At 38.9% G+C, this 27216-nt stretch overlaps 1 long non-coding RNA gene across 1 annotated transcript in view; it reads right to left on the bottom strand.

The window, feature by feature from the left end:
* LOC110358565 (uncharacterized) overlaps positions 1-27216 on the bottom strand; it is an 88465-nt gene that overhangs the window by 43115 nt on the left and 18134 nt on the right. The window contains exon 4 of the long non-coding RNA XR_010473264.1: positions 2209-2880. This is a non-coding gene — a long non-coding RNA (uncharacterized LOC110358565). The remainder of the gene's footprint in view (positions 1-2208; positions 2881-27216) is intronic.

The following is a 27216-nucleotide window of genomic DNA, read 5'->3' as shown; positions in this document are numbered from 1 at the left end:
TTAGGGAACTGGCCCAGGGTGGCCACAGCTGATTTAGCACCAGCTTCGAATGAAACATAACCATATTTGTATAATCCTAGCTTTCGAGATGGACTTAGAAGCTAAGAACATGAGCCTAGGCTGATTTTCCAAGTGCCACATCAAATAGAGGAAGCTTCCAATGTGCAAGAATTACCTCATAACCGTGAAAAATGGTGACAACAGGTTAAAGTCCTGGTTATGCCAGTGATTTCTTATGCTAACTTTGAGTCATTTGGGTTTTTTTCTATGCTTGGTGTTCTTCTGGATAAAATATATTCCCACTTCCAACACAACCACTTTTAGAGGCGCCCAGTGAGTGCTCTGTGAGTGAAAAGTGTTGTGTTGCTGTTAAGTGCACAGCAGTAGTCTATTCAAACTCAGTTGCTGTGAGGAAAAAATAAACTTGCATAAACATTGCTACAGAGCTTTACAGTTCACAAATGCACAGAAGGTTTGAAGACAGAATCACTTATAAAACTACCCAGAAGACAGCAGAGTGTTCAAGCAACAGTCCTCAGATAATGCAACTAAGTGATGCTGTAGCCTCATCATAAATTTACCAGGAGACAAATTCACTTCCTATTGACCCTTCCTAAATCTTTAAACAAACATCTTTGCAATCTTTTCCATCCATCTTCAGAAAAACTCATTACTTTTACTATTGCACCATCTAAAATGAGTATAACCAAAGGCAAAATATGTTCAGCAAGACCAAAGATTTAACAGTGCAGAAGATAGATGAGCCCAGAGCACAGTCCAGAAGTTATTAGTTGGCCTACATGAACAATCCTGGTTTATATGACCAGCCTAGAATTTAATAAAAGTAAGCCAAGTAGCAGCATTTTTATTTACATTTCAGTTTTTTAAAAATCTGAACAAAAACTAGGCTTTAAAGACAACTTAAAGCTTTCTCCCCATTTGCCTCTGTTAAGCTAAGAAAGAACACCAGGCAGTAAAACAACTGAGATGCATTAAGATACCAGGACATGAAATCACCAAAAACATTTAGAGAATCCTGCAGACATGACTCCCACTAGCAGTATTTTATTTGATGGGAATCTAAATCAAGTCACAGGTCTGTAACAAGCTGTAACCCAGATCCAACAGGTATTCAAGTCAAAAGAGCAAGGGCTTTTCTTTAATTCCAGTAAAATTAGCCTTGACTGTCACTGGAGAAAAACCTATAAGCAGAGTTGATGTGAGTATTCCTAGCAATATAAATACCCCTAGAAGAGAAACAGGGCCAGGTTACTTTTGCTAACAGAACAGAAACTGGGATGAAGAGCAGTTGAATGTCTGAGAGTAGCAACTTTGTTTACATTGATTTTTCCATTACCTCTTTTTTTCAGCCAACTGTTGCTATCACCCTTCGTACCCCAACCCTTCTCTCAGCAGTAGCCACTGCCACCTTCACCAGGTCTAACACTGCCATAAAGCCAAGTTGGCAGCCACCCTCCATTTTGCCTGTGCCTAAAATTAGGGCTAGGCGTAAGCAGAAGAAATACACAGACAGAACTGCTATTTAAAGGAAACAAATTGAAGAAAGAAGGTGGAATAAAGAACAACAGGAAGGAGAAAATAGACTTGAAACCTGAAGCTTTGCCTTTTGGAGCAATTAAGCAGTGAGTCTCAGGTTCATTCTCACGCCTCACTGAAATCAGTATTTAACTTCCAGCTGAGTCTAAAAAGAGCCAGGATTTCTGGTTCTCTCACAATTTCTCACATGCACATTTTTTATACAAAATATGAACTTCCCCTTGGTTGAGGTGGAAACAATTGCCTTTGAAGACAAGCCTATAAATTCAAGGTCAGAACAACGGAACATGACATAGGAAATGCCTGTTCACCAGGACTGACATGCTAGATCTGCCAGAAGAGAAATAGAATAGCTGCATGCTTTCCTGATAGCTATTTAAAACAGGATTATGCATCACAGCAGCTTGTAAAACAGCCACAACACATTAGCAAATTCTTAGCATCTAAGAGAAAGAGAAGAATTCAGAGATAGCACCCCTTCCACTTCAGTACATCACCATACAATTGCCTCTCCCAGGAGGCAAAGCAGCTCAGTGCACTCACAGAATCAAGAGAAAAGGAACTGTGATTAAAATAATATACAGACACACACAGTAGGCATCTGAAAAACACAAAAATAGCAAATACCATAAAAAATAGTAAATACCATACCTCAGATACTGGCACTGTGTTAAGTTACAGCTGCTGCACAACCAAGTTGAAGCAGACCAGCAGTCCTTTCAGACGTTTAACTTCAGCGTGCTAACAAAGGTCATGACTATCCATCTCTCCAACTGAACGAGGCAGAGAAATGTAAACGATCTAAGCATAAGAAGCAGGTGTAGATGATGTGAGGTTCTTATCACACATAACTAGAGAAGGCAGGTTCTCATTTTCAGTTGGTTTATGGATAGTTGGTCACTTGCTGGGAGTAGAGGCTTTATTCTTTGCACTCAAGGGCTGAATATAATCCTCCTCACCTCCTGTGCTGTGCACCTTGGATCTGTATCCTCACTGACTCACAAAAGAGTGCTTGTGTTTTTCTTTTCTTGATATTGATCTGAGAGTATTTGTGGATTTGCCTTTCCAGGGCCCTTGGAGAAGAATTTCTTACGATTTAAATACATATTGAGTTTGGTTTTAATGATCATTTTGTGAGATACATGTTTTCTTCTGCAGCCTCTTTCTATAATACATTATACTGCTCTACTCTCTAACTAATATTTCTAAACAGGGTGTGAGATGGATTTTACTTGCCTTATGCAAATCACACATTCCGACTTGAGCTGAAGACATCACTCATCAAGGAAAGCAGTGCCACGAGGTCAGTGTTCTTACAGAGCACTGTAAAGAAGACAGAGGAAACAAACTCAAAGAAAAATCAAGGAACTGATAGTTATTCTCAGCAAGATAAGTTAAAAAGCTGACCAAACACAGCAGAATAAAACTGGAATCACATAGTCAGGGCTTGGTTTAGGTCTTCACAAGTACTCGGAAGAATTGCACAAATGTTTCTGAAGCCTCATTAAGTGTTAGGCACTTCAATAAAAGCTGTGAAAGGGAGTTGAGAGATGGATTTGATGGACCAAATCTCCATGGTTTTATGCTGTCTAAAATGATAAAATCTCCACAATTGTAGGCAGTTAGTCACAGTTTTATTTCACATGAATATAGCCGAGGCCAGTGGGTTCAAAGGCTCAGCACCTCTGCACGGTGACTGACCTGCTCCTTTCCTGGATGAAGCTACAGAAGAACTGAGATTGAGGTGTACATTCAGATTTGCCATGGTTTTATACTCTGGATAAATATTTACAACTCAGTGAAGAGGCTATAAAAAACTACTTAAGTCATGTAATTGTTTTATACAAACTCTGTGGAGAGGCAATTGACTATTTGTAGCACCTGGGAATACAAAATTGGGCTATAGCACATCTCAGCCAGACATCTTTTGCAGCACTGTGGGTGATCCAGGTTGCTTTGAACCAGGGAGAGCACCAGAATGAGCAGCTCCCAAGTTCCTAACCTGGAGAACTGCATAAGACACCACTCCAAGGCAGGAGCACAATCAGCTCTGGCTGCCTCTTCCTCTGCACCCCCAAGCAATGCCAAGGTAGAGCAGCAGTACAATATCACCTCCTTGGTTTTGAAAGAGTGGAAAACCTCCATTGACAACACTTGCAGGAATTCAGCAGGACTGCTTTGGTGCTGGGGAGCACCATGAACCATACCAGCTCCCAAGCAGCTGCCTCTCACAGGTGTGAGAAATCACTAAGCCTGTGATACAGTGGCTGCTGCTGGTTTAGGTAGCAGGATTTCTCCTTCAGCATGTGCCCAGGTCTGTGAGCCCTGACTGAGTCCTGAACTCACCATCAGATGGAAATCCCTGCCTATTATCATATGTTCTTTGACTGGCAGCTGCTCGTATTTCCCAACTTAGGTTTGTGTCTTGACTCAGTAAGGTTATCCATTTCTTGCTTGTTTGAGGGGAAGGCTGTGGTCTCCCTATTACTGGTGGACTGCAGCTCTGCAGGTGATGTTCTGCTGAACTGGGAATAATTTTGCATCTTTACAGCACAGCTCTCAGGTTTCTAAAAAGTGCAGTCCACTGCTCATCTTTTCTCTTTATGTTTGAAAGCATAATTCACTTCTGTATCTCTTAGCTAAGATTTATGAATAAAACAGTGTTACGGATGTATTACTTAGTCTCACCTACGACCCATGTCAAAGGCCTCTCAAGTAGAGTGGCCCAGTTAGCAGATACCTGTACAATTTCCCATGGCTCACATTTAAAGACACCTTTTAGATACTTTTTTGAAAAGTACAGTCCTGTTGCAATATTATCAAAACAACATCTTACTGTAAGGTTGAAACACGTCAGTTTTTCTTCCAAGACTGTTTTGCTGTCCTCCTTGAAACAAAATATCTTCTGCCTCTTCTAAGAACTATCACACATTCCTCCTTAATGTGAATTTTGTCCTACTGCAGAGTATAACAGCTCTAAGAAACTCAAGCAACTTCATAAAAAAGCTAGAACAACCATTTGTGTTGGAAAGACCTAGAGTTTAAATACGAGCTTTCAAGCAGTGCTCACTGAGAGCTGGTAGGCAAAGCAGACATGCTGATCCTGATGCACAATTTACATCACCTGTATCATACTACTGCTGCCCCCGGATCAGAAGGTTCACAAAGACACTGTGGTGTGTACACAATATCCACGATTTGATACAAAGAAAAACTCCTGTTATTAATCATTAAAATGCTCAACATTCGGGCATATTTTTACTCATATGTGGTTCATTTACTAATCCCTAATGACTTTGTACTTATTTAAATCTTTTAGGATTTGATTATTTTTTTCCTGCAAAAAAGCTGAAAAATCCCACTTTGATCAGGTCCAGTGGGCAACACTGAAGACAAAAATCATATTTCTAAAACAACAAGTAGGCTATAATGTTGCAGCACATCCCACCAACGTCTTGATCTTGCGCATTCACAAGGGCTGCACTGGAGATGGCATTCACTGTTCAGGTGAACTAGCTGCTAAAATACACCCAAAAAAGTGTTTCCAAAAAACGTCCTCTCTCAGGAACCACAGCACCTACAGTCTCACTTGCCACTCTTCCCATTCAGATAAAACCAGGAATTGTCATCCAGTCTTTACTCCTTAATAACACATCTAGATTTGAATGTCTTTGGGCTGACAGAAAACCTCTGGAATAGCAACTGTAGCACATTATCTCTCAAATGTTTGAAATTTAACATCTCCTCAATATGGCAAAAACAATTGCACATTTTTAGTGCAAAGACACATTGTTAAGACAACCTCATTTGATATCAGATAGACTTGCTTATTATGAATAGTTTCTGAATCCCTCACTGCTTTGATGTGAAGAGTTTTTATTCTGCTACTGAGAGTCAGAAGCTTGCCTATAAATTATGCTTAAACCCAGTATCTGTAACAAATGCTTAGATTTATCAGCAGTCATAACCTTCATCAGCCTCAACCTCCATGTTTTGTGAATGAGGGTATTTCCGAAACACGCTGGAGCCTATAAGGCAAAGCTTTATGTTACTTAGGTGTACAGAGCAAACTGTAAAATGCTCCTTAGAAGCAAAGTAATCCCAGGCAGATTTCCTTCTTTCTTTTTTGTTTATCTCTGTGGGACAGTATTTTGCAGTGCAGAGGTACTGGCAGTTTCAGGCAAAAATGCTTCCAAGTATTGGGCCCGGGCTTTGTGCTCTGTTAGCTGCCGGCTCCTCTGTGCTCACTCTTTTTTTTCGCTCCATAAAAACCTGCACTGCTCCTGGCTGGATGCTCCCCAGCACTTATGTCAGCTCCTCACCTCTTCATCTGCTGCTCCTCTGCACACTGCTGAGAGCTCTGATTACAGTGTGCCTCTGTCTTTGCAGGTGGCATTGCTACAGTAAGTTCCTTTCATGTAGAAAGTCACATCTCCACATGTTAATATTTCCATCCTTAAAGCCTTAACTGGGGTAAGATTTTTGTTTTCCCATATAATGAATGAGAAGAGGCATGAGCTGAAATCTGTGATGTAGGCAGTACTGATCTAGAATTTCATGACATGCCACTGACTGCGCTTTGCCACATGGACCAGAGGATTATTTGGAATCAGCCCACACTTTTCAATTAGTGTTTCATATACCACCACAACTCAACTCCTCCTAATTTTGAATCTCTATGCAAAGATCTGTGGCATTTGGAGAGACACAATTATAAATACAGTCATCCCATCTTGACCTGACCAAAACTCCCTTGAAGGGCAAGCACTGAGCAGAACTGATCGCTCCCATCAGTCACACATACTGGTTACAGCAGAGCTCTGCAGGGCAGGCTGCTTTGCACCAGCCTTCTGTATCCCAGCTGAATGTCATCTTTGCTAGCAGAAATATTTGCAGGGAATAATTTTTCAACATTTAAAGCTACAGGTGTAATGGATCTTGCCCTTGGATGAGAAGAGTTGGGGAAGTAATGATTTTTTGTGGTCATTAATAGCCCTGTTTTTATTAGTTACTCTCAGCTTTGAATTACTTACATACAACCCAAAATAATTTAAGTAATGTGCAGTTAAAAGTGAACTGCTTTAAACACTTTGGTAGAGTAACAAAAAAATATTCACATAAATGTCTTTATTTTTATTTCATCAGCCAATACTCAGTGCATTAAAATGTTAAACCCAGATATGAAGCTTTTGAAAAATATTATTCCTAAAGGATTATATTGTGCATTTATATTTATCAACCTGTAAAAATAAGACATCGATACAAGATTACTTCCTGTCTGTCCACAAGATCTCAAATTGTAGAAAAATTGTTAATTCATCCTTGTTCAAGACATCCCTTCCCCCTTCCACTTAGCCCCAGAACTCCCCAGGAGGGAAATAACACTTCAGTTCTTTCTTTTTAACTTGCCTGATTTACATAACTCTAATGATATTTAAGTGCTTCTGGCTGCACTTTCCTTCCCTTTCTCTGTTTCTTTACTCCCAAACTCTCAAAGCAGATGAAGTAACAGTTGGCAGCGTCTTGCTCGTTACAGCGTTGCCTGTGCTGTTCTCGAGTCACACCGCGGTGGCTGCAGCTGGCTGAGCGGCTCTCCACTCCTCCTATGAATTCCAGTTTTCCTCTGGGAAGCCATTTCTGACTAAGTGTCCTCCCGATAGGGGGCAAAAGAGCTCTTCTGTAGGGTCACACCATTCTCCCCAGAGCAAGGGCTGGAGGAAAGAAGAGAGGTGCAGCAGAACAGGACAGTTCTGGTCCAAGCCTGACTTTTCTGCTTGAATGAGTGATGGAGACATGTCCTGTGAGCCTTTCAGCTGCACCACCATGCCAGGTAATAGAAGACACAGACATCACTCTGACCAACAAAGCCAGGGAAAACAAAAAGAAAACAAAACCCTGATAAAAAATAACAGGACTGAAGAGATGCAGATGAAGACTAATTCGGATTTGGGGATTGAATTTGTAGGTTAAGGATGGGCAGATGTGGAGTTGAAGAGTTTCTCCAGACAGGATGGAAGGTTCCTCTGTAAATACATGTGATCTTCAGCTATGCTAATCTCTCTCACTCACTAACTCTGAAGCATGGGGTGGCCACCCCAAATCATGTCTTTTAAGGATGGACACACATTTCAATATTCAGTCATCAGCTGACATTTGACCTTTCTTGCTATTCAGCTTTCTTTCAGTTCCTATTTGGCACACTCTCTTTCCATTTTCTTTCTGTTCTCTTCTCTCTCTGTACACAAAGGAAATTGAAGTATGGGAAACAGCAGTAACTGTTTTTCTTCACTGCTTCCCTGATAGTCATGTGGGGAAGGAAAAAGCAGAAATGAGTTCTCTGTCACTCCCAGTGTTGTGTCAAGAGTCACACATCTGCTACACAATTTCTGCTCTCTGTCTTTCTAAAAAGGGGTGGGAGTTCTCGTCACAGACACAGGCAGAAGACATGGATAATGACTCCTGCCTCATGAGGCTCTGTGATCCTCTATGAAGTGATGGTTGCCAAATGAGCATGTGGACCACTACTGATCTTTAAACTGTTTAAAGTGCCATGCAAAACACCCTCAAAGTGCTTAAAAACAATTGTAATCCATGCAGTCTTCTTTTCCTTTTGGCTATGACAGCCACATGCCACCTTCTGCACTGATGCCTGGGGCAATATTGAGAACTACGGCTGTCACCATGACAGACCACAACTCTGTTCCCATGACAGAAATAGAAGTAAACTGCACCCAGGAACTACTGAGATTTTTGTTTCACACAGAATAGGTGTAAGCAGTCCTTATTCAGGATTTCCTCAAACAACAATACCATTAAAACAGAAAAGTCTTCAGAAACAGTTACATTCCCATGATTATCCCCCTATCACGGTGTTTACCCCATCTGCTGCTCTTACTAGCCCCCTCACTTTTATTTTTTTTTTAACCTGGATTCACCGAGAAACATTTAGCATTTTGCCAAAAGCATAAAACGTCCTTTGAGATAAATCAAAACCAAAAATTCACTGTTCCATTGCTTTCAAACAACTCATAAAAATGCTACCTTCTAACAGAAAGTGACAGTGCTTAATGTAAAAACTAATAAAGATAAAGACTAATATATTCCTTTTATGGGTCGCGATCGCATCTTCTAAAAAATTGTGAGGACTGGACTACTTTGGCTGATTACATTTAACCAATAAAATTATTTGAAAGGAACACCCATCTCTCTCAGAAGTTCACTAGAACAAGACCCTGCAGGGTATTCACTATATCACGTTTTTGGCCATTGTGAATTTACCATTTAGTTTAGAACAGATCACTGTGGACACACAGGAGATTTTTCTCTTTTTCCATTTTAGAAGAAAGAAATCTGACACCAAGGTACAGTTGGTACTAACAAAGGCAGAATAATAATATAATCAACCCCATAAAATGGTGTGACGTTGAAACCATGACAAAGATGCAGCTAAAACTGTCAGAGCTGCACTGTGTGCTAGAGGAGGGAGTGCTCCTTGGCACACAGAAAACGTGTTCCAAAGGATGTATTTACATCACCTGTCTTAGTTATGGAGACTATAAATCTCCCTACATGCCAGTCAGCAGGGCATGATTGGCTGATCTTCTCTTCCACTAGTGAAAATATGCCATCCTTTGGTTTAACAGCCTTTGTGCTGCTGCATGTTTCAGGTCAAAGTGAATCAGTAATCAAGCCCTGCATTATGAAAAATGTTGTTTTGTTTTGGTCTATTTTTTCCTGTTCATTTCTTTAAAAAATGTGGTACAGCAAGTATATCCTTGGTTGTCACTCAATCACCCACACTGAAATCTCCACAGCTCTTATTTTAAAACAAAAGCATTTTCTCCATTCCTGTCTCACAAATGAAAGCCTGTCTTGTAACAGCAGAAGACAAGAAACCACCTGGGTACAGACTCAACCAATCCCTGTAAATACATCAGCAATGTTTATGTCCAGAAGCACAACCAGGTTTAGGCAGAGCTTCCAACAGTATCCTGAATATAAATACCAAACTTTCTCCCACCTCAGACTCCCTCATACATTCTATTCAGAACTAACACAAGCCAGCTTCATGTCTTTCAAGCAATCATAAAGTTTCCTCAGTGCAGAATGCATGTTAGTGTCATATTGTTTGACCCCATACCAATCTCATTTTCTGTCACAGCTGACTTAGCCCATGGGGAATTGTTTCTGGCATAAGAGAACATTTAAGCACCTATGGATTATAACAGTACAAAGATAAAGGGGCTGGATCACTGTTGACCATATAGTTCTGCCCCAAATGTCCTTTCACCTCCTCAAGACAAAAAAGAAAGAGAAATATTCTGAAATTGTACAGACCCAGTAGTATATGCCTTCAAGTATAGTCTTATTACTTCCCAAAACAAACCCAAAGAACCTGGTTATTATTCCAGGAAATGGCTAAATTCCATCATATTCTACTACAATACAATATTTTCATTTAAAGATTTGTTCTCATTTCATTTCTAATCCCCATTTTTTAATGAGCTGCAATGGAACACAGCAGAAATGGATGCCCATCCATAAGGATGGGGAGCAAAGTGACTTTAGTGACAAAATCTTTAAACACCTTTTGGATAAATGTTACAGTAGAATTGGAAGACATAAAGATATTTTTAACAACTTATGTTTTGTAACTAGGGAGAAGGATTTTTTTCTTTTCCTTTATCTCATTTTCAGAGCAGTATCGTAATAATAACATTCCCCTGTTGCTTTTGTTCCTGGAACTGCAGCATCACACAAGCCCAGCAGGACAAACTGTTCTTGTGAAAAACTGATATTTTCTCTCATCTCTGACAATCTAAGATGGAAGGATTAGGTGATGATCCCTTGATCTTCCTTTTCCCTTGTCTTCATGCATACACTTTGCTGTTGCCAGTTTGCTGACCAGTCATCAAATATGTTGCTTGAATGGCCCCCTTCCATTAGGGAACTGACATCCCTTCCTTTAGAATGTTATTAATATCAGTCCTTGAAAGCATTTAACCAATGACAATCTAACATTAGCTCACAATGGGATTTAAAGACATCATGGTACATTAATTTATGGCTTAATGCTGGCTTCTTCCAATCTGTTGTCCTTTCTCACTACAAATTGCAAAACAGCAAGCTATAAAGTCCACAGTATCCTGCATAAAATGCTGCATAAGGACTTCATTTATTTATTTACTGGTATAATTCAAACATACAAATCCTGTCCCCATTTTGCAAGTCAGTTGTCAAAGAATAACTGCTGGACTTCTGGCAGATACTGGTTTTGCTTCACTTTTCATGTTCTTACCATTTTTATTCCTGCACAGCCAATTCACATATTATATTTTCCTCTCCCATAATACCTCAGTAAAATATGAGAAACGTAACACAGATTTCAATCAAACTGAATTGAATAAATGGAATAATATTATTTAAACCTTGTTGAGAGAGGATATTCCTGAGAAGGAGGAGAGGTTAGCATTTATAACTGATTCAAGAAATGCAGACAGAATGATGTTCAGTTCTGTCATAACCCTAGTTCTTTGCAAAATTAGATTAATGTAACTGAATTTTCATTGCTCAAACAAAACAGAAGGAACAAAAATATGTCAAAATGTCTTGTTTGGAAATTGTCAGAAAATATTTCATGTCTTCATTTTGTGATCTGAACTTTACAGCATGCCTTTGGGCAAGCAGGAAAGCGGTTGTACTGAAAAGGTCCTGGGAGCCTTGGTGGATGCCATGCCCAATACCCAATACTATGCCCTGGCAGCAAAGAAAGCCAACAGCATCCTGGGCTGTGTCAACAGCAGCACAGATGGCAGATCAAGAGAACTGATCATCTGCCTCTGCTATGCACCTGTTAGACCATATCTACAGTAGTGTATCCAGGAAAGAAGAGCAAGTTCAGCAAAAGGCCATCAAGATGGTTGGGGCCTGCTTGTCCTGTGAGGGAAAGTTGAAGTAGCTGGGGTTGTTCAGCTGGAGAAGAGGTGGCTTCAGGGGACCTAGCAGCAGCCTGCCTGTACATATAGGAGGTTATGGGAAAGGCTCTTCACAGTGCTGCATGCTGGGAAGACAATGAGTGCAAGCGGGAAGAAGAGAAGCTCAGACTGGATATGAGGAAAAACCTTTGTCCATGGGAGCAGTCAAGCAGCAGAACAGGCTGCCCAGAGAGGCTGTGCTGCCTCCTTTTGAGGTTTTCAAGGCTCAGCTGAGCATCCTGGTCCAACCCCATGGCTAACCCTGACCTGAGGTTGGACTAGAGACCTCCTGTGCTCCCTTTCAATCTGAATTCTCCTGTCACTTTATAAATATAACCGAATTTTGTTCCCAAATCCTGTTACATACATTACACTGATAAGACATGGTGGAAGCAAGGCTTGGCATGAAGAATAAATTTCTCTGATAAATCAGTAAGATACTACGATGTTCCATGATCAGAAAAAGAATGGATCTATCCTTGACTATGAAGTGTCCTTTTTTATCTTAATTTCTTCAGTAAGTTTCATGTATAATTGCTGTATTAAAGCTTTAGGAGTCAAAAATCTACTTTTTCCCATTTTCCAGTGTTTGAATTCTGGGTTTAATACTCTATATTATAAAAGGTAACATGAAATGCCAGAGACTATTGTACGGCCTGACTTCAGTCCCATGCCAGCTAATATATTAGCAATGACAGACATAGGCTCAGAGACAGAAAACCATCCTTGAGCTGAGATGCTTACTTAAACATTGCCAAGATTTTTTTAATCTGGTTCTAAAGCATTAAAAAAAAAAAAAAAAATAAAAAAATCAGTGTTACTCATAAATACATTTTAAATATACTGTGTATTTAAATGAACCCCTAAATTGATGTAAATCACTCCTGCCAAAACTAAATAAAGATAACATTTTGATCGGAGGAATTAGTTTATTCAGCAAAATTTAGATGCAAAAAAATATGAATGGTGGCGTGGAACATTATTGTAACTCTGTACCATTCATAAAGTGTCAAGTCTGCTCAAACCTTAAATTGCTACACAAGAGATCAATAACACACACAGTGTAATGGAAATACTTTTTTCTAATAAAAAGAAGCAGGATGTCTTTGTGGGCAACTTAGGGCAATCTCTTAGGTCTGCCAGTACCTCAGCAAGAATGGACTCTAATACAGGTTTCACTGCCTTTATTACTGTTTTTCTTGCTGTTTATTGTCTCCTGTTCTGATTGAACTACACAGGTGTAATGAATAATTTATAGCATTAGACATTTACTCATCCAGAAAATGCAAATCATAACTGTGTCTGTATCAGTGATAAAATGGGTAAGCAGATACACTAAAAAGAGATATATAGCAAATGCTTACAAAGCTTCACCAAAATTTCCATCCATCCATCCTTCATAACTGTCCTGTACTGCTCATCACAGACCACTAATGCTTTAAGAGCCACAGAGCTATTCAGATCCATCACTGTAGATGTTGTGACCAAGCCATTCTTTAAAGTCTGTGAACATAGCAGAGGTGAGACTTTAAAAAAAGAACCTATATTTTATCTTTTAGTATAGGTCTGCCTGTGCAGAAAAGCCTGGGAAAAGACTACAACTAAGGTACTAAGTAACAGCCTATCTTCCCTTCCCCCTAAATACATGGATTTGTTTCTTTGTGGATGACTCTGAAGGCTATTTTCTATGAGAAAGAGATTATCACAGAAGAAAAAGAAGAAGGAAAAAAAAAAAGTTCTGTGTTTGATAAAATATATAGCATGCCCAAAGGCAGACAGGCACGAAAAACCCAGTCATGGAGAAGCAGAGTCAGGTCTGTAGCGATCCACCATGGTTAGGTTTCCCAACAGCTTGATAAGCCAACCAATATACACTGTAGGCTACAATAACAGGACAATGCATCACCATCTATAGTTAATTTGGTGCGTTGTCCCTTTTATCCATCTAGGAACCATTTTAATCAGCCCTTGACAATCTCTCCTGGGTTTACAGTATTCTCAAGTGCTCAGTGCAAGCCAGCATCCAAACACTGGCAGTTCTCAACAATCTGACAGCCCCATAAACCTTTTCAGTATCCTACGAATGAAATTCATTTTTATGTGGAAATTAGGTTAATGTAAGCTAGGGCCCATCAGTTATTGTGATGCAAGTCATGAGGACGGACCAGTATTCATATTCAGTGGTCCCTTGCAGCAGTGAAACTGTACTTTACTTTTCATGCTTCCACAAACAGTTTTTTTTCCAACTCCCAGTCTTCTTACACCAAATTCCTTCAGATTCCAAAAATTTCCAGATGTCATGCACAGCCCAAGTCTGTCACAACAGTTACTGATGCCATTACTAGACCTTCAGGAATATACAACCTCAGTATTCATCTCCCATCAGACACTAGAAGTGTAACATGGTTTTGTTTTAAAGAGAAGGTTTTTTTTTATTATTATTTGAAACTAATTACTGATTAAACAGTAAATAGGAAAATGCTCCAGTAAACTGATCATTTTTAATCAGATGCAGGCTAGAGAAATATAGATTATTCAAGCTTAGTTGATGTTTATATTGAAATAAATTCAAGGTTTGTTACATATCTAGAGTCAAAAGGTTCATCACTGAAAATATGTTGTTACTTGTAATATTAACAGGGCTTGTTCAATGAATATTCTGTTAATTCTTCCCTGTAAAAACCATTCCAGAATAATGAAAACAGGAAATTAAAGCTTACTTACTTTATCTTACTGACTCAGATCTGATCAGTTTGGTATTGATTCAGCCATTACTACCAATCTAATTTTGTGCACATAAAACTTCAACAAAAATAAATATTAACTTTATAATTCATTTTTTAAATGTCAAAGAACTAATACTTCTCACTTTTGTAGTACCTCCTATTCAAGAAGTACTTACTCTTGGCAAAAACAAATATATTCAATCTCATATTTTCTCTGTGGGCATCATGCAAAGAGGAATACTAAAGAAAACTCGTGGACTTGTTGAAGGTTATTTAACATGTCTGTAGCACTGTAAGGAACAGCACACACACATTCTGACTTTGTGCTTCTCCTAACAGGTCATCCTGACGGAAATTTATTATGTCTTCTTCTGTGTAATCTGGAACACATTCAATGCATAAACTCTCTGCTTCACAGGAAGAAGGAGAAATAAAGAAATGGACACTAGGATGTTCCAGTAGCAAAGTCAACACGGTCTACTCATCTGCCTCCATCCACCCAGCTGCTATAAGAAAGAGGAGCAAGGTCTATGACCTTTCTGCTGCCTTCCAACCACAAGAAGTTTAGATTGCATCTGCTCTCAAATCCAGCGAATGACTGACCACATATTGCCTAACATCCCATATGTTACTTGAATGAATGATTAAATAAGAAAAATGTAGTCACTTGTTTATGATGTTATTTAAATGACTGGAGAATCAAAAGTAAGAAAAAACCAAAACCAAACAAAGCACAAAAACCCTCACCAAACCCAACCAACCAATCAACCAACCAAAAAACAGAGGAGAAAGTAAACAGTGAATAGAGCATGAAGAGGATTTTAGGAGTTCAAGTTTCTTTTCATCTGGGATTCCTGCACAAGCAACACTGACTTAAATGCTCTTAAATGTGTTTTGTTAACAAATCTACATGAAAGATGAAACAGAGTTAATGATAATGATCTTCCAATCTTGGGACTGTGCTAACAGTGACTTGCTGTACACACAGTAGTCCATTCCCCCTGGGATGGAACATTAGGCTTTAAATGCCCAGTACCACTTTCAGGACTATTATACTTGTGAAGCCATTTGTACAAGAGGAAATATGAACAGTCATCCACCCAGGACAACCAGGTACTGGGCAAAACCCAGAACTGAATTGTCAGGTGCAGGTGAAAATCTTGAAGCAGATGACTTAAGGAATATACAAAATAAAATTCATTTAAAAAGCAATGCTTAGTGATTTATATGCTGCATTTATACATATGGGAAAATACATAAGGTGATAGGAAAGTATATTTACAATTATTAAAATATTCCTTATAGTAAACTGCAGAAACTTAAAAAGATATTGCATTCCTGCAACAAATAAAGCAAGAAAATCTGCAAGTGCTTCTGTTTCGCAGAAAAAAGTTCACACAAAGCAGACAAAAGAGAAAAGGAGACAGGAAATCAAAAGGATTATGGGGAAAGGAAAGACATTAAAACAGGAAGAAGTGGAAGCAGTTTTAGAAAATAACCTTGAAGAAGAGGAATAGTAACTTTCGGAATGAATCCTCTCCACAGATAATTTGTCTCAGGGGAAGCTGCAGTGAAGCAGCTCCGTGACATTGAGCTCCAGCTCAATGACTGGCTGGGAGCTACTCAAGTTTTAGGCAGCAGGGGGGCAATAAGAGCAAGGAGAATCATTCAAAGTTTTTGATCCTCAAGGGCAGGCCTGAGTGAAAATTTTAACCACCTTTTGCATCCCAAATAGAACATCTCAAAACTCTGTGCTAGAAAGCACTAATCTGCAGAGCTGCCTAGACTTTTTAATTTAAAATTATGCTACAGCAATAACCATTCCATTTCCCTCTTATGAGTTAGTATAAGAATTATGAATCACCAGGTTGAGTATGGTTTACTCAGCCTCTGTTATCAATGAGGATATCAATTTCATAGCCACACAGGAAACACAACACTACTTTCAAAAACCAGTTACAAACTTACATGTATAAAAATTAAATTAAATATGAAAACATTACAATTAAAAAGCAAAATCGATTATTTATTTTTTCTGGAACATTAAATTATTGTTTGCCTTTTTGTTCTGATTTAGAGAGATTCTAAATGTTATACTGTCCCTCCTGATTGCTCACTTTCTAATATAGATTTCTGTATAAATTGTAGTATTAAATTCCCACCATTTTTTTGGTAATGAAATCTGATGACTGCATGATAGAGCTCCATGAGATTTTGTAACTATCAGTTCATGTAGTATCACATACAAATGCAGATATACAGTTTGCCTCTCTCTCTTATATGTTCTTAAACACAGAAAGAGATTTTGCTATCTTCCTTCAGTAGATTTAATAGATCTTAACACTAATATTAGTGAGAAACTTTGACACAAAGTAATGGTCTGATAATCAGTGGCAAAAACAGAAAAAACACCTAACTATCCATGAAATATGCTTTCTGAAATATGTGGGAATCAGTCTATAAATGCTGACAAGCTTTTAATCTTCTAAATCTAATTAGTAATGAAAAGCTTTATCAAAACCTGATAAGGAAACAATTATGTCAGTGAGGAAACCCAAATACCTTCAAGTTGGTTCAAATGTTCTGTGTATGTAAACAGGACCATTACCAAGGCTGGAAGCAAAGGTAAGTTTCATCTCTGGTAGTGAACAGTTTCTGTACGGCTTTGAATTTATGCATTTATTCATTCATTATCAGATATAATCCTCTGATAATTTAGGAATACACAGGTAAAAGTCAGAGTCACCGTTAGTTTATACATGTGGATAGTGCCCTTATTTATGCTGCTTGCTTGATAGTAGTCAATGAAAATAAAAGAATCCAGAATGGATACACAAAAAACAGTGTTTTTTCACTTCTTCCACCTTCTGCCATACAATATTATTAATTTTTATTACTCATAAAAATAGTAATGGTTAATATTAAACTCATTCTACATTCACTGTCTGAAAGCTTTTCACAGATGTGACCATTCGTTAATTTATAAGCAGCAAACACATTTAGTTGATCTGCTTAGTGGAATAAATGCCAAACACCGAGCAGGTGTTGACAGTAGAGATGTCTATGTGATGAGCTATGCAGGATACTAGAAATATTCATTTAACAGATGTGGGTGCTGTGGGGGTGCTTGCATGGCCCACCCTTGGCAAATGGCCTGTATAACACCACCTGTTAAAATATGAATATAAATCATGTGTGTGTGTACGTATTGAATACACAAAACTATCTGGAGGCCGATTGCCCCAAACTGGTCATGCTAAAGAAGATTAAGACCGTCAAAGCTGGTCATGTTAAAGAGGAAGACAAACATCAACCAGATTAAACAGTAACTGGGGAATTACAAAGAGACTTTTGAAACAAAGGAAGAATCAGCCTCAAAAGACTTATAAAAAGGCAGGAAAATTTTGTATCAAATGAGACATGCATGGGAGTAAAGGCATGAGCAGTCAAACCTTGTCTGTCACTGCCAGGAATCACCCTGCTGGCATCACCGGTCCCTGCCTGTCCCTTTCAGAGGTGCCTCCCAGATGTCATGGGGAGCCTACGTGCAGCTCCTTGGCTACCAGTACGGGGTACAATGAGCGCGCACACCTGAACCCACGGGGTGTTTTCCCATCAGTGTGTGCATCGGTGGACTGTAGCAAGTGGCACAGGTCCATACAGAGGCAGAGCAACCGCATCTCAAACAGCAGGAAAGAGCATATAGGGGAAACCACATACCCTGAAGAGGGACATCTGCCTGTAACCCACACAGCCCATGTGCACCCAGCCATTTCATTGCATGGGCAGGGGGCATTAAAACTTTTAGGATTAGCTAAAGAGTATTTATTTAGGCATTTGCAGATGTTCATTAACATTTTTAAGTGCCTGATATTGTATTGCTGATATAGCTTCTGAGTGTGTAGTTCAATAATTGCTCTTAACTACATGTCATTGATAAATCAACAAACCACTTAGAGCATATTTGGCTTAAACTATTTGAAATGTTTGAAATCTTTAACAAAAACATATAATATCCTGCCACTGCATTACTAGGTGCCTTTGAATCTCATTTTATGCTGAAGACAGGAACAGCTTTTTCACTGAATGTTCTGTTTTACTAGAATGTTTCTCACTAGAATTTTTCTAGTTTGTTTTTTATTTTTTGACAATGTATGAAATAAAATTATGGAAAAGCTGAACTAGGGATGTGGAAGTTTATGACATAATAACTTGATCAAAGTGTAAATTAAAACAAATGCTTGATGACAACCTTTTGGCTTAAGTGTAATTCTGATCTGAAAAAGTCATCAAAAGGGAAAATAATTTCAAAAGGATTTCATTCACCAGTGTCCATTTGGCTTAAAATACTTCACACTTTTACTTCAGTGAACAAAACTGCAGCAACTTTGTTCAGCTACTGGTGGGGTTTTTATATGACTGAGGCAATCAAATTTAGTGTTACTGCTAAGAGGAACCACATCTCCTTCACTCTCAGTGATGTCCTCCTTCCTCTCTCACTTGCCAGCACTGATCACCCAATCCTCCGTTTGTAAAATAAATACATTCTGAAGAGGATATCTGTACGCTTTGATTTTTTTCTAATGAATTTAACTCCCTGAAGCAGCTCCTTGTGAGATACTGAGAGACTCAATATGAGCCTGAATGTTTCTCAAGAGGCTTGTAGGAACTAATCTTGTTCTACCTTTAATTCTTGATTCTCTCCACTTCTTAAAGTTTGGGAAACTTACTCAGTCCATTCCTACCTCAAATGTAGCAGATCAAATAATATGTTCTCTATTTCAACAGATCTGGGCAGACTGCAGAGACTTGCTAAATTATTATTTTGTTAAGGCTGAGTTTCAGATTAAATTTAACTGCACTTGTACGTGTGGAGGCCTTAATAAATTGACGTAAAATGTATTAAAATGTGTTAGTATAATTTAAACTTTAAATTCCAACTTACAATAATTGGATTGAAACTTGGGGACATTTAAGGGAAAATATATTACTTGCTTAAATTAATGCTTTTTCCAATTATAACTCCCAAATTAAAACTTTGCCCGCTAGTTTTCATATTATTACTCTTTCTTCACATTTCAGAAAAGACAGTCTTATTCCACAGATGCATCTGACCCATTGTCTCTCCCAGCTCTGCATGACAGCCACATTCAAAGTCTGTTTCTACCTGCCAGGTGCTCAGTGATCACACTAGATGTTGCCATGTACTAATGTAAGTCCAGGGCCAACAGCGCGCAGACACAAGAACAGCTCACTACCAAATGGAACTTTCACCAGTGCAGAAGTCAGAGGTTTTTTAGCAATCACCATAAGACAGTGCAACCACCTCCCAAAGAATAGAAGACTTACCACAGAATTGCTGGTTTATGCCCAAACCGCCAGGCACAGATCTGTAGCCTTCATTCTCTCAGGAAAACACATTACATGACGTACATTTAAAGAAACAGGCCAGATATCCCTCTACATGCCCTACAAGAACAGAATAAATTGCATGCATGATTTCCACCTGCCCCAGAAAGGCTTAGAGAGAAGCATTTGTGCCTGACTAACTTGGTATATAAGTCTTACACTAACGGGACATTTAGGGCTCAGTTTCATCCTCACAAACAGTTTTCACTCATCTGACTGAAGGTGTATCTTGTTTTAGCTGCACTTAAGCCACACCTAAAAAGTATTTTAGATTTTGTCAGTTACTTGATAACACAGAGGAATTTTCTCGGTTAAGGGATCTATTAATAAAAAATCTGGTACGTAACAAAGCTGAATCAATTTGTCTTTATGAAAGGCTATATCATTAAATTTGACCTTTAATCAGAGGATATAAAAGTGTCTTCCAGGAGCAGCTGAGAATTATTACCCACTGCCAACATTTGGAGAAGCTAAGGTGTGGAGTTTATAATGATTTTTTTGGGTGTCATGTTTCAAGTCAGTGGAAAAGTAGAGACTGAACGAAGATGTCCTGAAATTCAGAAGCCTTATATCAGCTATTGTATTATACTGCTTCTCTGTTCTCTCTGTGGTCTGTAGAGCAGAATAAGGAATAATGTATACAGTCACCTTGCTGTGGTCTGACAGGTTACCCTGACTCAACTGAACCATGCTGTGTCTATTTACCTTTATTTTCCTTTCAATATGAGGAAATCGGATGCAGTTTAAGATTCCTTAATTGCTGACTAAACTAAATCAAATTTTCTTTACATTTTCCATGGGCTAAGGGTGAACTCATAAACAATACTGCAAGTCGGGCACTATGCAGTAACTTTGTAAACCACAACAACGTGGTTACTAGGACAAACCCTTGTTTTGATAAGGTAAATCTCATTTTGCTCAAGATCTAAAAAGCCTTACCAAACCAGTGCCATTATTTATATCGACTGATTAGTGACTTATCTATCATTGATCACTATTTTGATCATTGATCAAAATAGTGTCTTTCCAAGGTATGTATAATACACATACATAATGTACATACAAATATAGTGTACCCATCATCACATCACTGGAATTGGCAGTGCCAGATTTTTTATGCCCCTGCATCTTGCAGTGCTACAGAACAAGAAGACATTCCTGCAAACAGTAAATATTGAGGGGGGCACGCAACACAAAGATTTGAATCTTCAGAACATTCATGCAGCAGACAAGGCATGAAAGCAGATTTTAGTGCTTCGCTCTCTGCCTCCCTAATTCACTCAATTTCACCTTCTGGAACCTGTTTTACTTTTTGTACTAGAGGATATCAAGAGAGCAATACAGTTTTCTAACTGGTCCATTGTCACATGTAAGAAAACATGCCTATTGCCCATGGTGTCAGACTGCAGAGGACTCTGCCCAGGGAAGCAGTAGAAATCTTGTTTCTTGAGCTACAGACTGGACAAGAAACTAAAGCACATATTACAGTGGCTATAGATTGATAGACTGAATAGGATACAGGCCTCTCTGTCCTTGTTTTTATGACAGGATGAACTGGATTATTTCAGTTACCTGATGCTTTCTCTGAGCAAACACAAACATGAAACAGATGTCAAAAGAAAACACATTTCTGTTTGTGCAATAACAGCAGATGGAGAACCACCACAGAGCCTGCAAGGTAGGGCATTAATTTAATATCAGTTCATACTTCCTGATCACACTCATGCTTACTTCATAACACCTCATCCAGTGTTTTTCTTACCCTACTTTTTTGCTTGGAACCATAAAGAGTGAATATTTTAATGTGCTAATCTTCTAGAGACAAACTGCAGACTGAATAGTTTCCTATCACTTTAATTAATAGATACCACACTGTCTGGAGTTCCCAACAGTCACAGTTTCTATTTATTGGGAAACCTTTAACTCTCAGTGAGGAAGATCATTATGTGATACTCTACAAGTGAAGTGTCTGATGAGAAGAGCATGATTAATCAGAAAGTAGTCTGAACAGCTAGGCTCTTGGTGACAGGCCCATAATCAAAGAGGCAATAAGAATGTGCACTAAAGCAATTTTGTGATTAACATATACATGATTCTGGCCACTGCTGAATGCAAAGCAAAGTGTTGAGGACAAACAGACAACAATTGAATAAAATTTCTTCTTTCCACCATTTTTCAAATTAAATCTGAACTGAGCAGGAACAAAGCCACAATCACCTTCTGCCTTCAGCCTATGAGAACAGCAGATAAACAACCTAATAAGTAATAAATTTCCTTTTCATAATTCAAAAACTACTGACACCCCTTACTCATTCCCTCAGAGCCTAGAATATCACATGCAGTAAGATTTAAAAAAAAAAAAAGTTTAGTGGCAAGAAAAGCTGGGTTTAGCACAGTAAACAGGCATTGATCAGAGTCAGCCTGCCAGAAGGGTCTGCAAAGATCTTCTTGCCAAATGACAAAACAGACATCTTCTTGCTGTGCTGACTTGAAGATTTTTCTGTTAGCTGTTTTCTTTGTTCATTTTCGTCAATTAAGATGGCCGTTTATCTTGCTGCCTTCTGGGCAGCCCAAACGAGAATCATGACAGAGTAGTGATTCTATTAACCTATCAGGGACACTTGGAAGATCTCCAGAAGGTAAACACTACTGGTATGCTCACATCCAAAGGCTCCTCTTGTAAAAAGAAGAAAGCAGCTGAAGGAACAAACCCCAAACGTTTTGACTTCTTTTGGATCATTGAACTCGTGTGTTCCTCATAATCCCTACAACTATTGCTACAATGTTGCAGCAAGAGAAGTACATAAATTTGATCACTAAACTTACCAAAACATCTGCAGGTGTGGTTTATTGCAATATAAAGCTAGATTGCTAATTTTTACACTTTCACAGTAAGTAAATACACTTTAATCCTTTTTCATTGGCAGATAAACTACATTAGGATGTAAGAACATGCACACAAGTTGCTTGCTGTGAAGTAGCACCCTACAAGTTTGTGCCTTAACTAACACCACAGTAACTTTCCTGTGTGCCATATTCTAAGCAAGGGAATTGCGGATATATCTGTTATAGGTGCTTTCACTCTTGAATTAGTAGGTCTATGCCTGCAGGCAAAAGTATCTTGAAAATTACTTGAGACAGATTCTCCATTGCTGTAATCTTTGTACAGCCCTTCAAACTCGCAAAGCCAGTATAAAATACAGCAGAACTTTTCAGCCACTTTGTCTTCATTTTGCACAAATGTAAATGACTGCAAAGGTGCAGAACAATGGATAATCTGGCACTTTATAAATATTAATTAGCAAAGAATTACACTGCCCCTTTGTGGTGCTAAGCATTATCATTCCCACTTTATAAATGGTGCTGCAGTCACAGAACAAGGTTAATTTACTACTTCAAAATAGCAGAAGACAATGACAGAGCCAGGAATAGAATACAGGCACCTCATAGCCACTTGCTAATCCTGTGAGCCCTGCAGTTCCAGTTCTTTTGTGTTTGCCTTTCTCACTGTTTCTGTTCCCCAAAACAGCTAAAATGACATCATATTACTGTCTCTTTACTGGGGGAAAATATGTGAAGATCCCCTGCAGCAAAAAACTGTCAGTGTCACAGTACAACAAGAACAGCCAGGAATGGTTACCCCTGGGACAAGAGGCATGACAGCCAACAAACAAAACTAGCAGCTCTAAGGGTTTTTTTTGTCGAAAAAGTTTGGTTTAAAAATAAGTATTGTCATGTAAATTTTGGTATTTCCATTGACTCTCCAACATTAGAAGTCTTAAGAATGCACCCTTCACAATCTCATGACTGAGATACATTATACATTGTGGACAAATCTCAAAAGATTCAAAGAGTCGATGGTGCACCCAGAAACCTTCATATTCTGATGAATCTTGTATTTTTGCAACTGGCAATGTAAAGCAAGCTCTTCTGTGCTCTGACCAGAAATACTGGGGGCGAGGGGAAATAAAAATAGGTGTTCTCTCCATATTTAAGAATTCCTGTCACATCAAGGCATTTATCTATAAAAGGGACACTGAAAATGAAAGGTTTAGGAACAAAATAAAACTACACAACAATTCTTTAATCTCTTTCAAAGACCAAATCACATTTCTATTTTAGAGATGGCCTGTGTCATTTTTCTTCTTCATTCGAGTAGGCTGAAAATTACCCTATTAGAGTTCCATCATCAGAAGTCTCTGTTAATTTGAAAAGCACAAGGACAGGACATAGGTGATTCCAGATTTTGTTTAGTAAAGCACATAGTCACACTTTTGTATTACAAAATAGCTCATGCTATCTAATCTCATCCTTATGCAGAAATCTGAATGTTCAGATGAAAGAACACGACAATCCACCAACAAGTACAAAAGTTAGTCCAATACTTCTAGAATAAGCAAGTCGACACTATTCTGAACACTACTTATTGCTGAAGAGAATTGTCTTCTGATAACTTTTAAATGGCCAAAATTCAGTGATTTGGGGACCTCTCAAAATATCCAGTTGTCCATACCAATTATGAGCTGCTAGAGAAGTCAAGAGGTGAATGAGTAGCAGAAACTTATTTTATCATCTCTACAGGTGGAAATGAAAGTATCAGCATGGGAGTCTACAAGTACTTCCATTATTCCTGCAGCAAACGGAAAAGATAACTAAATCTAGCACTACTCAGTAGCAAAGTAGTCAGCAAAGAAAGAAAATCAAAAGTAAAGCAACAGTATTTTATATACTACCAGCAGCTATCTAAAATAAAACTCTTAACAGGAATTTGCACAAAATGTTAAAGTGACAGATCAGAACATTCACTTCCATTACCTAACCACTGCAAGTCTAAAATTAAATATATTTAAACAAATTGTTTCTCTTGAGATGTGATTACTTCAGCTCCACTTAGATTTGAGTAATAAACCATACTCAGTATGAAGAAAATCTGAAGGAAACTGAGGTGAAGCAAAACTGGCTGAATGGCAGGGCCCAGAGGGTGGTGATCTGTGGCACAAAGTTAAATTTGAGGCCAGTAACTAGTGGTGCACCCCAGGGGTCAATACTGGGTCCAAAACTGTTCAGCGCCTTTGTTAATGAGTTGGGTGATGGGGTAGACTTTACCTTCAGCAAGTTCACTGATGACACAAACCTGAGAGGAGTGGCTGATAAGCCAGAAGGTTGTGTTGCTATTCAGGGGGACCTCAACCTTGAGAAATGGGCTGACAGGAACCTCATGGAGTTCAACAGAGGGAAGTGCCAAGTCCAGTACCTGGAGAGGAACAACCCCAGGCACCAGTGCGCACTGTAGGCCACCCAGCAGGAAAGCAGCTTTGCACAAAATGACATGAGGGTCCTATTGGACACCAAACTGACTGTGAGCCAGCAATGTGTCCTTGCGCTGAAAAATGCTAATGGTATCTTGGGCTGCATTAGACAAAGTATTGCCAGCAGGTCAAGGGAAGCAATCCTTCCCTCCTACTTGGCACTGGTGCAGCCACACCTGGAATATTGTGTTCAGTTCTGGGCTCGTCAGTACAAGAGAAACATTGACATGCTGGAGAGAGTCCAGCAAAGAGCCAGAAAGATGATGAAAGGACTGGAACATCTCTCCTATGAGGAAACAGTGAAAGAACTGGGACTGTCTAGCACAGAGAAGGCTCAAGGAGGGTCTCATCAATATGTACAAATACCTGAAGGGAGGTGTAAAAAAGACAGAGCCAGGTTCTTTTCACTGGTGTTCAGTGACAGGAACACAGGCAATGGGCACAAAATGAAGCAGAGGAGGTTCCCTCTGAATGTGAGGAAACACTTTTCCATTGTGAGGGTGACGGAGCACTGGCACAGGTTGGCCAGGGAGGTGGTGGAATCTCCATCCTTGGAGATATTCAAACGCCTTCTGGAATTGTTCCTGAGCAACTGACTCTAGGTAGCCCTGCTTGAGTAGGGGGGGTGGATCAGAGGTGCCTTCCAACCTCAACCATTTTGTGACTCTGAGAAATATAAAAGTGTAAGTCCTATTATTACTACTACTGCTGCTATCAGAAGTTCTTGGCAGCCATGTGGACATAAGGTGATACATGTAGCATAAAAAGATAGCAAAGTGTGAAAAGCTGTCATTTGACTCTTCAGGGACATCAAGTAAGAATATGCAACAAAGGCTTAATTTTTCCATTATCTGCATATTAGTTCCTGTATTTGAGAGGAATACGGTGCAATATAGTGATGTTTCAAGTATGGGTGACTTGTAACACTCTCTCTGATGATCCTCCACTTCCTGGGGATAGTTGGGACTTCGCAGACAAACAAGAACCCAACTTTTATACAAGGAGTAACCCCAGTTGCTCTAACACAGGTTAGGAACAGCCCCGCTTTCCATCCAGTCACAAAACTGGGATATATTGAGCTTCAGTATTCTGTGCTGCATTTATCTTAGACAGAATTTCTGTTGGCATAAAAGGTATAACGGCAGCTCTGTCTGATACCACTGAAAATCTTTCTCTTGACTTCAGTTAGCAATGATCAGGTACTATATTCCTGAAAGTGACACCTGAAAGACAGTAAAAATAGTCAGATTTGGTGGACTCTTGGTTCTACAGGTACACATGTTGTTCAACCTATTCAGTCTTATCTGTCTAAACAAATAACATAACACTACACAGAATAATGTATTTCATCCCTGGCATTATTTATCTGGGATTCCAAGACAAGTCATTAAAGGAAATGTTTGGTTGTTTCATGACAACATTCAAAATCTAAATGTCAGCTGAGCCATTAAAATTTCTTTGTTGATCATTTAAGCTGTTTTAGAACATTATGAAATATAGTGAATAATCACTAACTTTGCTTTTACTTGTAAAATTCTGTAATCAGCCAATAAACATCCATCTGAAAAGGAGTAGGGGACACATTAAAACTTCTACTAGACAGTTCTTAAAATAATTAGAAACTGCAGTAGGAAAGATTAGGTTAACACTGGGGATGCAATTAACAATAACACTCTTGAATTTAGCTACTAATTCTTATGTAGCCTACTACATCCTTTAAATGTCACATAATTTCATACCCGTTTCAATAGTGTTTGGTCCTGGACTGAATCAAAGGCTAATGATGCTTTAGTGGAGACTGCACATCTCTCTAAGCTGACAGTCATTGATGTTTTCACTTAGACAAAATCATTCTCAGCTGCTCTGCAATGTTTCAAGTTAGTGTTCCAGCACAAATAATATGAAAATAAAAATGGTTATGTTTTAAACCTCTGCAAGGAAAGTGCAAATTACTCTAATGAGAAGACTCAAATGCATTATATCAGAAAGCAGCACTGTGCCCTCTGTTGTAGAAGATACTATATGAGTGTTGGTGACTAATATTTGGAGGGCCATAGTTTTCTGTGTAAAACCACATCAGCACATTAGCAGAGCTTTAATACAGAGGAAGAGTTTGAGCTGTCACCTTTTCAAATGCTATAAACTCCCACTATTGGTTTCAGGATTGCACAGTCCTGACAGCTTTTCCTGTGTCACTAATGGGCACCAAGCCTCTAGGATAATTATTCATTTGATGCAGGC

The sequence above is a fragment of the Columba livia genome, chromosome 5, assembly GCF_036013475.1.
Source record: "Columba livia isolate bColLiv1 breed racing homer chromosome 5, bColLiv1.pat.W.v2, whole genome shotgun sequence".
NCBI classification, from domain to species: Eukaryota; Metazoa; Chordata; class Aves; order Columbiformes; family Columbidae; genus Columba; species Columba livia.
Note: the sequence above shows the minus strand (reverse complement) of the source record. Positions and strands in the feature narration are given on the sequence as shown.